This window comes from Cavia porcellus, unplaced genomic scaffold, assembly GCF_034190915.1.
Source record: "Cavia porcellus strain 051 isolate PalLab524CR breed Dunkin Hartley unplaced genomic scaffold, mCavPor4.1 scaffold_22, whole genome shotgun sequence".
Lineage (NCBI taxonomy): Eukaryota > Metazoa > Chordata > Mammalia > Rodentia > Caviidae > Cavia > Cavia porcellus.
In genome coordinates, this window is record NW_026947505.1 from 41,348,813 (window position 1) to 41,364,442 (window position 15,630).

At 41.4% G+C, this 15,630-nt stretch overlaps 1 protein-coding gene across 2 annotated transcripts in view; it reads left to right on the forward strand.

Annotated features, from left to right (window-relative positions):
* The first annotated feature begins 1,554 nt into the window (after window positions 1-1,554).
* Agpat4 (1-acylglycerol-3-phosphate O-acyltransferase 4) overlaps window positions 1,555-15,630 on the forward strand; it is a 101,282-nt gene continuing 87,206 nt past the window's right edge. The window contains exon 1 of one of the 2 annotated variants that reach the window (XM_003466380.5): window positions 1,555-1,745. The gene's annotated coding sequence lies outside the window, so the exon portion shown is untranslated. Of the gene's footprint in view, window positions 1,746-2,144; window positions 2,305-15,630 lie in introns of those variants that run through there. The other variant, XM_005002172.4, reaches the window with a different exon arrangement.

The window sequence follows — 15,630 nt, forward strand, 5'->3', positions numbered from 1 at the left end:
GAGTTTTTTTGTTTTTCAGATTTTAGACCACCATGCCCAGCCTCTGGCATTACTTCTTTACAGTGTTTATTTCTTTCCATCTTGCTGATGGATACACTGTTCACCTTCACCTTTTTTAGTCTGCTGCAAGCTAAGAAACTATGCAAACACAGTCCCTCCTTTTCTCCATTCTCTTGACCATCTCTGAACTTTGTATAGATGTCATCTATTGCCTCCATCTTATCTCATTTTTTTTTTTTTATCAGTCTCTTGTCTTCTAAGACTTCAAGTCTTTTGGGGCAATGTCCATGTCTTACTTGTATTTTAGTTGATAATTAGATTATGATCTGGAAATGTTTATAATTCTTTGTTAAAACAGAATAGCAAAGTAAGGTGCTATAAAATATGTAGATTACTTTTTTCAAGCATAGGATTTAATCCATGAAAGTTATAATTTAAAAATTTTAGGGTCTGGGAGTTAGCTCAGTGGCATAAGTGTCTGCCTGGCAAGTGCAAGGTCATGAGTTCAATCCCCAGTACCAAAAATAAAAATAAGTAAAAATAAAAATTTTAAATCTTTTCTCTTATTTTTTCATCTATGTTTTTGAGATAATTGGGACTCTGAGCAATACTGACTAAATAGGCAAAGCATTAACAATAGTTAGCATAATATTTTTTATGAGAGTTACAATTGTCAAAATTTTAAATTTTATATTGTTTTCATTAGGTCATTGGCTATACTCCAAATAAATATATGCAAAATATGCAATTATTAGATTTTGAAATAAATTCCCATTCAAAATTCAATTGTGAGAAACAGTGTATGTGAAAAGTAGCTTGAAAACCAATTCTTTCATATTTCCCCTCACGATGAGATTATACACAATGTAATGTGAAAGATTATGAGAGAGAACTTTGCAAAATTGCCTTGGTTGCAAGAAATTTCTCATCAGTTTTCTTTATCAGCATTACTAGATGGTCAGATTTATTTTCACATGGGTATTAAAATAAACCACAAATGGGTTTTCAGTTCCAACACTTCTTTTGTGTGTGTGCCTGCAATGCTCTCTGTCCCCTCCTCATTCCTTCTTTGTCCTCCTTTTCCCCATCCTGCATGACCTAAATGCCACCTGTCCTAGGGGCCAGTCCAAGCCTTATTTCCTGAATTATTCGAGGGGCCCCTCCAACTCATCACAGCCAAGGAGCTCTGTCCACCCTCTCTGCACAGTGGGGTGCTTTCGTAACTCTTAATAATTCTGCAAAGTGCTTCAGCTATTCGTCAGCAGATCTGAATTCCCCTATAGATGATAAGCACCTAAAGAATCAAGTGAAAACGGGAGTCTTAAGAACATGCTCAAATATCGCTCCTTACACTGGGTGCAACAGTGGGTGTCTGAAGGGCATCCACCTTTAACCACCCTGAGACTGAATTTTCTAGGAATGTTGGAGACCCGGCGCTCCTGTAGTTTCACAGCCTGCTCCTTTTTGAAGTTGTGATGTCTCCACTTTATTAAAAGGTCTGCTCAACCCCGTCTCTCACCGCGTGCAAATACCACGTGCAAGTGCGTGTGTGCCTGCGTGTGTGCGCACATGCGGTGGGAACCAACCTCGGTGCCTGGGTTTGGAGAGAGAAAACGCGTCAGCCGGGAGCTTCCTTCACCCGGCTATTAACATCTAAGTCTTTCCAGTGTTTAGCATTAGCTTGTGGAAGGGGCTTTCGGGTTTTTCCAAGTGGACGCAATCTGCCAGCACCACGGAGGACAGAGGTAAAGATTTTGTTTTGGTTTTGAAGAGCGTGATCGTTTTATCAAACAAATTGATCTTCTATTTGGTGAATTAAATATGAGTCAACTGAGGACAATTTCCAGGTCCCAGAGCAGAGGGGCAGGAGTCTGGGGTTGAAAGAGCCTTTTGGGCGCGGGGATGCAACAGGGTTTGGAAAGGGGGGACCGCGACAAGGCCACTTGGCGGGCTTTGTTTTCCACGGTGGCAGCTTCCCCAGCCAGAGCTCAGACGCGATGGGAAGGCGAGGCTCAGGGTCTCGGGAAGGGGAGGGAGTGACTCAGGTTACACGGGTCCGAGCTGCCCTCCCTGCGGCTGGTAAATCGTAGCTTTAAAAGGAAGTGACATGGGTGGGGAGAGACGTCAGCCGAGGACCACTTTTTTCTTCCCGTAGGGTCCACCCCTTGGGTGGAGTCAGGCTTTTTCTTTCCAGTGTTGGCTGACTTACAGCTCCTGTAAAGTAGTGGCAATTTCTGAACCCCAGTCTGCTCGCGTTCAGTCTCTGGCTCCTAAGTCCATGTGCCAAGGGCTGCCAGGAAAGAGGTAGGTGCCTCGGTGCCGTCTCCAGGCACCTTCCCTGGGTGTGGCCGGCTCCGGCTTCCTCCGGCTCCCGCCTGCGTCTCCCTCGGACCCTGCGGGGTGGGCGCCGGGCGGGACGCGCGGGGGGCGCAGGGCCCCGGTGGCTTCGGGGCCACCGAGGGACCCTTGCTTTGTGCGGCCGCTGAGCGCCCTTCGGGGCTGCAGGCAGCTCCGACTGGTGCTCTGCAACCCCTCCTTGAGGCAAAGCATTCTCTGCCATAGACCAACCTAGGGAGAAGATTCGTGGTACATATTGCTCTCTTTTGTGTCGTGCAACACGTTTTTCTGTCCCCTGGCGTTTCTATGGCAACCACCAAAAAATACTACCCCAAATGCAACCCCGATCTAAACTGGTTTATCTGTATTTCCTTCTTGAGTCTGCTATGGCTTGGGCTTGCCGGGCTCCGGCGGGCTTGGCGGCTACCCCTCCTCACTTTCATTTTGGTTTTTCCCTATCACAGGAAGGCTGGGGGAGGGGAGTTGTCAAGGAAACAGGCACTTGAAATTGCCTCTTTATTTACTTAATTTTGGCCTACGAATTTCTCCATCTCCTAGAAATTTTTAAAAAGGGGTACTTTGATATTTTGGGAAGTCTTCAGTGTCTTTTTTTTTTTTTCTTTAAAAAATCTAAACACTTTTCAAGATAAGGTACTCCAATCTAGTTAAGAGGGAAAGAACACTTAATTCTTTACAGAGAGTGAGCAAGCCTTGAAATAAAGTTTTAGAGAGTGCTTAAGAATTCACCCCCTAAGTACATGTTATCAGCCTCGTTTGCCTACAAGTCTAAACACTTATAAGATGGTTTTTGCTCTAGTCTAAACTTTGCTCTAGTCTAAACTTAATTTAGCACCAAATGGAAGCTCACTTAGCATGACTAATGGATGTAACTACCCTGTAGCAGTCTATGTCTCATTTTTTGTGCATTATCCTTGCATCGCCAGCACCACTGGCCGTCATGAAGGCCAGGGTTGCTGGACTTTCTCTTTGCAAAACTACGAAATGTTGTGCCCATCTGTGGTTATTAGTCAGCCATCCTCAGCTAGGAAAAAGTGTATCTGGAGAGAAGGGAGAAAGTGTGTGTCTGTGTGTAAGTGTGCATAGTGGGTATGGGATTTATTGTGTGCAGGGACAAGGGAGACAGGGGCATCAGGCTCAAAAATCATGAATTCAAAGTTAAAACCGTTGAATATTGTTCGTGTTCTCTATGAGGAGAGAAAGCCTTGATTTTCAGGGGAAAAGACAGTATGAAATGAGAGAAAATTATCATCTATTTAGTAATAAGCAGAAAACATAATGAGAATCAATACATCTCCTAGAAAGGCATATTCCAAATGGGCTTAATTAACAAGTGTCAATGATCACTTCAGTTGATACTTTTAGTCAGTACTTTGGAGGAAATGTTTGATAATGGACTCTGTTCTATTGATAGGCATCCCCAATTACCAAAATTACCTCTTTAACAGAGATCAGTACTAATGCCAATCTTAATTCCTAAAATTGTCTGCAACAAGGTCTATGAAGGTCTTACAGTCTTCACAATACCTTGGCTACTAAAGCCCAAAGCATCGCTTAGAAACCTCAGCATAAGCCTGCCTTGTGGCAGCAGGAAGAAGGGGTGGTTTTAGGGGGATCTTCTTTGCCCAGATCCTTATCTAAATATGCTGTTATCTACGTCTTAAAAACTCACTACAGGGCAAAAGGTCTTAACGACTTGTGATACAAAAGTTATCTGAGAATAGGGATAATAGGGGCCTGGGGATTTAGCTCAGCGGCATAAGCGCCTGCCTTGCAAGCAGGCAGTTGTGAGTTCGATTCCCGGTACCAATAAAAAGGAAAAAGACAAAAAAAAAAAAAAAAAAAAAAAAAAAAAAAAAAAAAGGCGTAGCACAAAACTAGAGCTAAAAGGAACAAAAAGCATGAGAGCTGCTGAAGGGGTGCAGAGCACAGATGAATACGGTATCGTCAACAAGCATGTGATCCCCACTTTGAAAAGCACATGTTAGTACATGCAGAGAAATGGATGGAAAGTAGGTTCTGAGGTTTATAGAATTCTGGAAAGCAGTTATGCTAAGTCACTATTTTTCCAACCTGCAAACTGATCTCAAGGATGTAGATTTACCACATGACCTTTCAAGGCAAACAGACAGTGTGTGCTGCTTGAGAACTCTTGACTTACCAGACTTAGGCGCTTCATAGCAAAATGGTTAATGGGATGGAATTCAGGGGGGAAGTAGCAGGAATCACTTGGTAACAGTGAAGACCAATCAAAATACACTTGCTGATATTCAGATAGAGACTGAAATAGAGACTAATAGCCTTGATGGGGGAAGGTAAATGGAGCTGTGGCTGTGAATTCTGAGTCCTTGAAGGAGGCTGGCTGGGGTGATACTAAGGAAGAGATCTTGCAGAGTGTGAACCCTTTACTGCCTTGACCATCACTGCAAGGCTCTGTCGTGGGTCCTGCAGCTGGTGGGAGAGTGTAAAGTGCTGTCTGTTCTCGTTTAACATGCACTAACCAGTTGTGCCTTGTAGGTGACATACAGCTGCAGAAAATGAAAGCAGAGCCAGAAATCCTGAAATTTATAAGGAAAGAAGGCCCAGAAAGGAAGGCGAAGTCATTTGTAGCAGATCCCAGGTCAAGATTCTTGTTCCCAGCAGGGATAAACCTACCCTTAGTTGAGAAATAAAAGAGGTATTCTCAGGATTGGCCGAAGGAACAAGAAGCAGATGTAGACTCAAAGACTGATTTTTTAAAAAATTAAGATAAGAAAGACTATTAGAGTAAAAGGCAGAATCCTTCCTAGTCCACTTTTTTTTTTTTTAAACTGGAATTCAAAAACTGAAATCCAGACTTAGACTTTAAACGAGTTAGAAATTTAGCAGACAGAACTCAAAATTCACCAATAAAATGTCATCCTTATGCTTCCTACCAATGCTCTAAATTAACTCCAGCTTGTAGAGTAATGTGCCGACTCTAGTGAGGGCTCCCTCACTGTCAATCTGTTACCTGACTTTACAGTTATTAATTCATTTTATCAACATAGTGAACTGGCATGTAAAAGCTATTGCAGCTTTTCATTTTATAGGTAGAGAAAGCCAAGATTAGCAAGATTACTAACTCAATTAAACTCATAATAATTAGCAGAGCTGAGATTTGAACCCAAACCATTGCTTTCCAGAGCCCTGGTTCTGAGACACCACATCTTCACATCTGGGGTGCATCCTACAGTCTGTCCCTCAGTGCGAAGTGCAGAGCCATGTACAGAGTAGATGTATGGGGAATGTTCTTAAAGTAGCGAATAGAGCTCTAGCATAGAGACCTTCTTTTACACGTTCTTCTTAGTTTTCAAGAGCTAGGGAAATACAGAAAGAGTATTTCAGAATTTGGAGAAAAACTAAAAGCAGTGTTTAAGAGACAAACTGTACGGCTTTCATGGAGTGTTGGCTTTGGCCAATGGGGAAAAAGAAAGGGCCCTGTGATGACAGTATCTGAATGACAATGGATTATACAAAATAAATTAAGTGTGCACTATTCTCAGAATCCAGTGCTGACCTGAGGATTGACCCTCACTGAGTAGCTGGACTCAAGATACCCTCAGCACCTGCCCTTCCTACATCCAAAGTCTGTGGGCAGGTGGAATTCTGGCTTGCTTTCAACTTTTGGTTGATTTCCCTCACCAAGTTTACATGCAAATTATTATCTAAAAAGATACTGCCGTGGCTTATCTCAGATAATCTTTGAAATGCAAATGGGAGAAATGAATTAATCCCAAAGTGAAATTTGGCCTGTTTCCCATCTCCATTGGCTCCTTGTGAATAGTCAATTCTCTGTGGGCTGAGGTTAACCTAGGCTGATGAAATTTTAAAGAACCAAGCACATCTTCCCAGGATGCTGCAGACAGCAATGTACAGTCAATTCAGTCTTCTATCATCTTTGCCTGGATCCCAGCTGTAAGTCATCCTGGCTCTTTTCTCCTCTTTACTCTCTTTTTCAGCCCAGATGAAGTCCAGGTTTAAAGGACATGCAACAAGAGCTTCTTTTTCCAAATGTGTATACAGCTCCCATAGCAATTCTTGTCCCCGTCTGTTTGCCCAGCATCCCCCCTGCACTCCACTCATCCTTCATGAGACTCTCACTCTTCCACATGCATCGTTAAGCTAGATGGCAATTATTTCTTTGCAGCTCCAGCTTTTAAAAATTTTTCTTAGTACATATTTGCAACATAGTTTGTATTCATTTCAGGGACATGTGCATAACGCATCCTCATTCTTTTTAAATCCCCATTCGCCTCCCTGCCTCCCTCCCTCGTCTCTAGATCCCCCTTCCCCATTATTATTGTTATTATTTTTAGTTCATGTTTATGATGTATAATGTTTATTTTTTTAATGGGTATTTTTTTGTTTTGTTTTTGTCTTTTTGAGACAGCGTCTCATTATATAGTCTAGCTTGACCTCAAACTCACTCTGTAGTCCAGGTTGGCCGTAAACTCACAGTGATCCTCGTACCTCAGCCCCCTGAGTGCTGGAATTATAGGCGTGCACCACCATGTCCAGCATTTGTGGGTATTTGGTAAATGTACATGACACATCTCAAATCTTTTTACTTCCCTTTCTCTCCCCTTTTGCCTTCTGTCTCTTGGACCCTTTCTCATTTGCAAAAGACGTACTCCTTGTCTTCAGTCTGTATTTCATTTTACTCTCTATTTATACTTTGTCTTCCTCAAATGATGGATACCATCCAATACACTTAGCATTATATTTTCCAGGTGCATCCATTTTCCTACAAGAGTCTCAAATTTATACTTTATTTCATTATATATGGACACCACACTTTGTTTATCCGTTTGTCTTTTGATGGCTATACAGTCTGCTTCCAGGGGTTAGCTATTATGAATTGTGCTGCTATAAACTTTGGTTTGTATATATTACTGTAATATGATATCATTAGCTCTTTTGGGAAGCTCTTTTGGAATGGGAATAGCTGGGTCAAGTGGAATATCTGATTTTAATTCTTGCAAAAAACTCCGTACTGATTTCCATGATGACTGTACTAGTTCACATTGTCACTGACAATGTAGGAGGATTTCTTTTTCATCAAAGCCATGCTAGCTTGTTATTATTTGCTTTCTTGATGACTGCCATTCTTTCTGGTATAAGATGAAATTGGTTTTATTTTTTATTTTTTGAGACAGGATCTCACGATGTAGTTCAGGCTGTCCTCAAGCTCACAGTAACCCTCCTATTTTCTAATGGCCAGGGATGCTGAATTTTATGGGAGTGGGGGGAATTTGTACTTCTGAGACGTGTCTATTCTTTTCACTTGCCTATTTTCTGATTAGGTCTTTTATTTGGGATGGTCTAATTTTTCTGAGTTCTTTATATATTCTAGATATTAGTCCTTTGTTTGAGGAATATGCATCCCTATCCTAATTTCTGTACTGGGTTCTTAGTGATGGCATGAGGTTTTCAATGGCCTTGTTTTTAGTACAGAATGATGGAGCTAGCACTGAGGGGTGCTGCATCCTGGAGAAAGATGGGCCCCAGAGCTTAGGTAATCAGGTTTGCTTGTCTGTCTGACCTCCCAGCCGGTTTTCCCAGGGTGAGATTCCTTGACAGCAGCATTTCTCAATCTCTTCACTGGTGACATTTGGGACAAGTAATTCTTTGCTGTGGGGCTGTCTATGGCAGGCAGGATGTTTAAGAGGATCCTGGTATATATTGATTAGATGCCATCATAGTTAGATGCCACAGTAGTTCCCCCATCCGTAATCCTGATAACAAGTAATGTTTCAGAAATAGCCCATTTCTCCCCCCAAAAACAAAATTTCTCACAGCTAAGAAATGGAAATTCCCATATACAACTGCTGTTCTCAGACATTCCATTGGGTTCCATTCTGTTGCAATGCAAACCCATTTCTCAGGACTGACACCTACAGACTCAGCCTAGAAAGACTGGGGTCCCAACCAAAGTAGCAATTTGTAAGCTTAACATTTGTTACTGTTTTAAATAGGAAATGGAAAATAATAACCTAAATGAAAAGCAGATGCATAACCATACAGTGTTGAAATAGTTAGTGCCTTATAGCAAAGTTTGCTGGGTTGATGGGTGAGATTCTGGGAACAGAACATGGCCAGGTGATCCAACTGGGCAGGCGAGCTACACCTAAGCAAAATCCATTAAGTAGACTCCCTCCCATAGAACACATTAACATATCAAAAGGAAATTCAGAGCTGCTTATTGTACTGCCCACCTCTGCTCCTATCTGCGGAATCAATTCTCCACTTCCTGAGCAGCCACTGGAGCCAGCGTGCCCACCACCGAGGCCCTGCCAGCTGCTCTCCTGCCTCCTAGCATGTCCCCACCCCAACGTGTTGCAAGCCTTTCCCTTTCTCCCTTTTTTTCTGTCTAGGGTGCTTCTTGCATTGGAGGTCAACTTAATAGCCGAATCACCCCTGCCCCTTCAGTTTAGGACTTAAGCTCCCCAACTCTGGAGGATCTTGGAATTCCATAACCGCTCACCTTTCATAAAGACCCTTTCCAGATGACATGTGCTTATTTTCAGGCAATTATTAGACAGATTTGAGGAGCTTCTCAGTGAGTGAGGTCAGGATGTCATTGACTGCAAGCAGCTTTATGCAAATACGAACTGTGTAGTCAATTAGGACTCATTCCGTAAAACTTTGCTCTGGGAGTTTTTTTTTTGTTTGTTTTTTGTTTGTTCTGAAACAGTATCACCATAGTTCAAGATGGCCTTGAACTCTCTATGTAGCCAAAGCTGGCTTTAAACTCACAGTTTATCTCCCCCGCCTGTGCCTCCCAAGTGCTGGGATTACAGGCGTGAACCAGCACACCTGGCTACTCTAATAATTTTTAACAGCTTTTGGAAAAGGAGCCTCCTGGTCTCATTTTGACCAGGTCCCATAAACTGTTCATCCTATCCTGCTCTGAGTCTAGGATTTATAAATATTTCATGTGTGCTGATCAGGTATGGACTGGCTACAGTCTTCCCCAACTCTGGTCAGCTTTGCAAAAGCAGGACTGCAAGGCAGGGCAGCTGCACAAAATCTACATGTTGTCACCAGTGACCCAGACTTGGCACTATGGACAGCCAGGGTTGCATTAATGCCATCCCAATATCAAAAGATGATCTCCTGCTGTTAAACGTTCAAACATTCTGAGAGCTATTGTGGGACATTGTGAATAACATCCTTTATATTTGAACATTGCTAAAAGGGCAGATTTTGAATATTATTACCATAAATGATAGGTATATGAAGTGTTGGCTGTTAGCTAAGTTCAGTAAATCATTTTCACAATATAACAAATCATAAAACATTATGTTGTATGCCATAAATGTATACAGTTTTTATTTGCCAATCAAAAATAACATTTTTAAAAGTTTGTGCTGAAATAATTTACATCCAGCTGTATGATTAAATTTTCCAATGAATTTTACCAAAACTTAGCCTGAAGAATAGATCTCTGTGGATGGGGTTTCTCAGGGGGTTGGGGGAACTAATAATCATTTCACAATATATAAAGGTACCAGAGTCCAAGTAAAGTCTTACTTGATGTCTCACCAACTAAGATTACTGTTGTCCCCAGTGAGTATGAGAGATTAATGATTTTATGTGTCAACTTAATTCTTCTGAAAAAATCCCTTTCTGTATTTTGGCTGTCTTAGTGACTCAAGACATAAATAAAAATGTACATTGTAGAATTTCCATCAAAAGGCTTGAGTATTCAGAGAATATGACTTTAAAAATTCTTGCAACAGCATTTGGATACTTTCAGATATGTGGAGAATCTGCTAACCCTGTTTGCAGAAAATCGTTTTCATGTGGGAAAGGACAGAACACTGCAAAAGTGGAACTCCTGCCATTTTGAATTATTTCTGTTGTTCTGTCCAAGGCAAGTCACTTTTTAAAGAACAGAAAGAACTTACACTTTTGTATCTGACCCTGTGTTCTCCATCTTTGAGATCTCATAGGGACATTGGGAAAATATCTTAAGGTTGGGGCAAGTAAAAATCCTTGTTTTCAAAAAGTCAAGAAGGAGTTGGGGATGTGGCTTAGTGGTAGAGCTCTTGCCTTGCAAACACAAGGCTCTGGGTTCAATTCTCTGTGCTACCAAAAAAAAAAAAAAAAAAAAAAAAAAAAAAAAAAAGCTGAGAAGTGTAAATGCTTTATTCTAGGATGTAGGGCTTGGTTGTCCCCAAGTATTTCTGGAGCCAGCTTACAGACACCAAAAAACTAGATCATGATGAGTTAACCTGTTGCATGTCTTTGTTACTATTATTAGGCATTTTGAGAAAATGCCAAAAGAAGGATATTATTTTTGTGTAAAAATTAGACTGCACAGAAACCTCCTGTGTATATGACAATGAAGTCAGGATTGAGAGGCCAGGTGGGTTCATAGTGAGGTTGTGTTCATTTCCACTAAAAGACAGAAGACAGACCTGCTTGTTTCTTTTAGTTTCTACTTCATATCTTTGTACTATTTTTTCTTGTCCACCTTCCTTTTTTATTTCTGTGAAAAAAATTTTTTTGACTTCTCTTTTCCAAAAATCTCTTCTGCCATTTCTTTTGATGTTGAGATTTCAATGTTTTAAAATTTCTTTCTTCCCCTTTGTTCATTTAATCTTTTAAGACATTTAATGAGAGAATTGGCATTTTATAAAATCCACTTAAGTGTACAGTGCAATGGGTTTTGGTAAAATATGTGTCTGGTTACTATGACACACCTCAACTGAGAATCATTTTGTGGCCCGAAAGGCCTTCATACTCCTGCAATTGGCCCTCCCTTAAATATCTGGTCTTAGATAATCAGCGATCTTTTTTGTTTCCAAAATTTCCCTTTTATAGGCATTGCGTATCAATGGAATAACCCCTTATATTACTATTTTATAGATGGCTTCATTCATTTAGCACTTTTTTAGCATAATATTTTTGAGGCTCATCTGTATTTCGTACGGACCAGAGGTTGACTTCTTGCATATGTTCAAAAATAGGTCAGTGTTCAAATTTTAAAACTTATCATTGTAAAAGACACATTGCCCTTAATTCCCCTTCAAAATGTTCCCTTTACCTTGAACACACTCATCCCGTCATTCTGCCACTTTCTAAAGCAGCTCTGAAAGTCCTCTCTCATGAATGTCTTTAGTTGTGGCTGCCTTGATGTCCTGAATCAATTCAAAATGTTTATCTTTCACAATCATTTTAACTTTGGGGAAAGGCCAGAAGCTGCACAATGCCAGATCCAGAGAATAAGGTGGACAAGAGCATGCTCTAATGTTTTTATTTGATTTTGAATCAATTTAGAACATTAGGGCAGTCACAAAAGAAAGCCATTGAAAGAAGACTCCCAGAACTGCTTCAGAAAGTGGCAAGAATGATAGGATAACAGTTTTCAGAGTAAGAGGGAATGTTTTGAGTAGAATTAATCCCAGTATGTCTTTCACATTAATACATTTTAATTTTTTAATATAAACATTCACTGTATGTTTATTCACACCTCACAGTTCTGAGCAGTGGATATCCCACATTTTGTTTATTCACCCATCTAGTGAAGGATATTTGGAACTCTTTGGAATTCATCTAATTTTCTTTCTACTTTATCTCCATCCCCAGCATTCCACTCAGACATGTGTTCACAGCAAAAGCTTAGATGAAGCCCCAGGACAGCTGCCTCTCTCTCTCACACTGGCTAACGTTGCTGGTGGTGAGACAGGGCAACAAGTGGTTAGATTTCAGTGCTGTAGATCAACTTTTGGGAATATGGCAAGTCTCCCAAATCTAAACCTGGTGAAATGGGAACACCAGTTTGTGACCCTCCTCTCACTGGTTAATTTATCTCCCAGCCAGCGTATGTACAAATGTCAGTGCTGCCTCCTGATGAATCCACTTCTTTGCTCTCAATCACTTATCTCCCCACTGATTTCATTAGCTCAGCCAAGCTCTTGGCAATTCTTCAAATCTTGCCTCAAAGTCTTTCTCTTGGTGTCTGCTGTATGTGGGCTGCTGAGGCCAAGGCGAGCCAGCGAACACCATCGGGAGGCTTGGTCAGCCCTGCTCTAGCTGGCGACCAAAAGAAGTGAATTCCAGTGCAGGTTCTCTTACATGCCTGAGCACTGAGATCACATCCACATGTAATCCTGGAGAGTCTAGCACCTATGGGACCTGCCTCTCTCCCAGTATCTGTGGGGACGCCACTGGTAATGAGTATCGACAGAGTATTTCTTCTCAGGTGTTCAAAGCAACTCTCTGTGAATGGATAAAACAATCTTTGATTCAACAGAGATCTCTGACTCTGCACAAAGCCTGGTAACTCTTAATGTTGGCAGTGGCTGTGGTGGCACACGCCTCTGGTTGATGTTTCCTAGCTTTTTGAGACTGTCTGGAGTGCATGGGATGTTAGCCAGTTCTTAATATTCCTGGCCGCCTTTACCCATGGGCTGTGCTGTGGATCAAGGTGAGGTTCCATCCTGCTTCCCTTATGGTCCAGCCTAGGTCAGTTTAGGAGGAGGCCTTTTCCTTCCAAAGGGACTTAGCAGTCCTTGGCTGGGCCTCACTTCACAGCCTTGTGAGGGGGCGTGCCTTTTTCCTGCAGACTGAAATTCCCTGGGTTCTTTCTGCTCCAAAGACACATTCATTTCCTTTTGTCTAAACAATATGCCACCACGCTTCTCTGGCCACTTTACTATGTGGGCTGAAAGCTGACTGTGCTCACGCGGTGTATAAGGCTAGTGTTCCCTTCGTTGCTTTTCTTTTGCTAGCTTCTTGGGAATATGATTTACATACCATGAAATTCACTCTTTAAAATGCATAGTTCAGTGCCATTTAGTATATTCACAGCTGCACCTACCACCAGTGTCTATATTGAATCATTTTTGTCACTTCAAAATGAAACTCCATCCAGTGACAATGCTGCACACCTCCAGTCCCAACACTGAGAGGCTGAGGCAGGAGGACTGCACGTGTGATGTCTCACAAAAAGACAGGCTGTAGCTCAGTGGGTGAAGACCCTGGGTTCAAACTAGAATGGAAGGAAGGAAGGAAGGAGGGAAGGAAGGAAGGAAGGAAGGAAGGAAGGAAGGAAGGAAGGAAGGAAGAGAAAAGAAGCAAGATGATACACACAGTCATTCCCACCCCTCCCATCTTCCAGGCCTGAACACCTGGACAGCCACCAGTCTACTTCCTCTCTCTAGATGTGCCTATTCTCTCTCTCTCTCTCTCTCTCTCTCTCTCTATATATATATATATATATATATATATATATATATATATGACTATATATAGTCTTCTGTGACTGATTCTCCTTCCCCTAACATGTTTTTGAAGTTCATTTATGTTGTAGCATGTGTTAGTAATTCATCTCTTTTTTGTGGCTGAAGACTATTCCGCTTCAGGATGGACCACCTTTCATCAATTGAGAACGCTTAGACTGTTGTGTCTTTGACTACTATAGGTAATGCTGTGTTGAACATGGGTGTATAAGCTCTTCTGAACACATATGCTTCATTTCTCTCGGGTAGGTCTTCAGGAGTTTGGGGTTATGTGGTAACTCATATTATCTGAGGAACCAGAGCCAGTATTTTTCATTCAGTTCCCAAACCTTCTCTGAGAATGTGGAAGCTCAAGTCCTTGTGTTATTCAGCTCCATGGCAAAATCAGTGAAGCAGAAGTTTATGAGTAGATGTCTCAGGAAAGGATGAAATTACTTGTGACAAGTGCCATTGGTCCACCCTGTGACCCTGTGGCAGTAATGATACAGGCTTATTGCAGGGACTCCACCCACCCATGCCAGGTGAGTCTGCTGGTGACAACGAGTAATTCTGTACCAGTACCAGGCTCAGAGTGGTGAGGTTTGCTGGGTGGGTCCAGTGGTTTGAGGGTGTTTCTTGGCAGTGTGAGGACGCTGTGGGACTCAGCAGTGTGGGGCTCACAGTGCCTCTGTCCAACCAGGGCTGGCTCTTTTAGAAGTGAGAAGGTCCTGTGATCAGAGAGGTTTGCTGGCAGAATACACTCACCCTTAGTATTGAGTTGATTTTTGGTTTTCTCATTTGAGTCGGTATTTACCGATCTTTGAGAATTAAACTGCTATTAAAGCTTAGATCCAAGGATTAAAGGAGTAAGTCCTAAGTCGCCTTAGCAAACTTAAGGATTTGCTAAATCTTGCTGCTTTCCCCAAGGACCAAATGGAATGGTACCTTGAGGTTTTGTATATATGCTGGTGAAGCAAGCACAACTTTGAGGTTTTCTAAGAATTCATTTTTTCCCTTTATTCTTCAATCCTTAGTTATTTCATCCGGTGAACAGAAGAGTGTAAAGACAGAGATATAAATAACAAAACCACAAAGCAAGCCAGTCAGTGACAGTAGGTCCTCCATAACTGTTGAGTGAATTGTGTGTGCGTGTGTACACAACAACGTCTCTTCATCCTTTCTTAATGTTTTCAGTCAGCACTCTTTATTTTGTGCTCTGAATAGTTTTGGGAGTTAGTTTGATGGGAGTGACAGAGAAAAAACAAGGCTCAGAGAGGGTAGGGGACAGAATTGGTTAGTGACAAGATGAAAAATAAAACTTTCCTGAGCTTCTATTTCCTTAACTGTAAAATAAGTACAGTAATACACCACAGAGCTTTTACATATCCAGTGATGTATATGAACATCACTGTTTAATCTAAAAACTGCGGTGTAAAATTTGAGTTCTTTTTAACTTAAATGTATTAAGCAAGTGGAGAATAATCTTGGTGTCATCATTAGAAGACACAGAGAAGCATAAAGAAGAAAATGAAGAATTCCTATTGTCTCACTGATACAAAACAGTCATCAGGAGCATTAATTCTGTCCAAGCATTTTGAAAAGCCATTTGTTAATATGTAGTACGGTTGGATGTGTATATGTCAGAATGATGCAACAGCTCCAATCTCAAAGTTCATTATTGCATTGCCTATATTAGCAACAAATATTAGAAATAAGACCAATGTGACTTATCAATTTATGAATATATTTGTATGTGTGTGTGTGATACTTGGAATTGGATATAAGGCCTTCCACTCTCAGCTACATCCCCATCCCTTTTTAAAATTTGAGACAGGGTCTTGCTAAGCACCAAGTTACCCAGGCGGGGCTTGAATTTTTGATCCTCTTACCTCAACTTCCTGGAGTGCTGGGATTATGGATGTGTACCGCTACCCCAGCTGAGAATATATTAATTTTAAATAGAGTCATAAAAATGACTGTTGCACTTAAAATGACTGGACCTAAATTTCACAGACACAGCATGGAG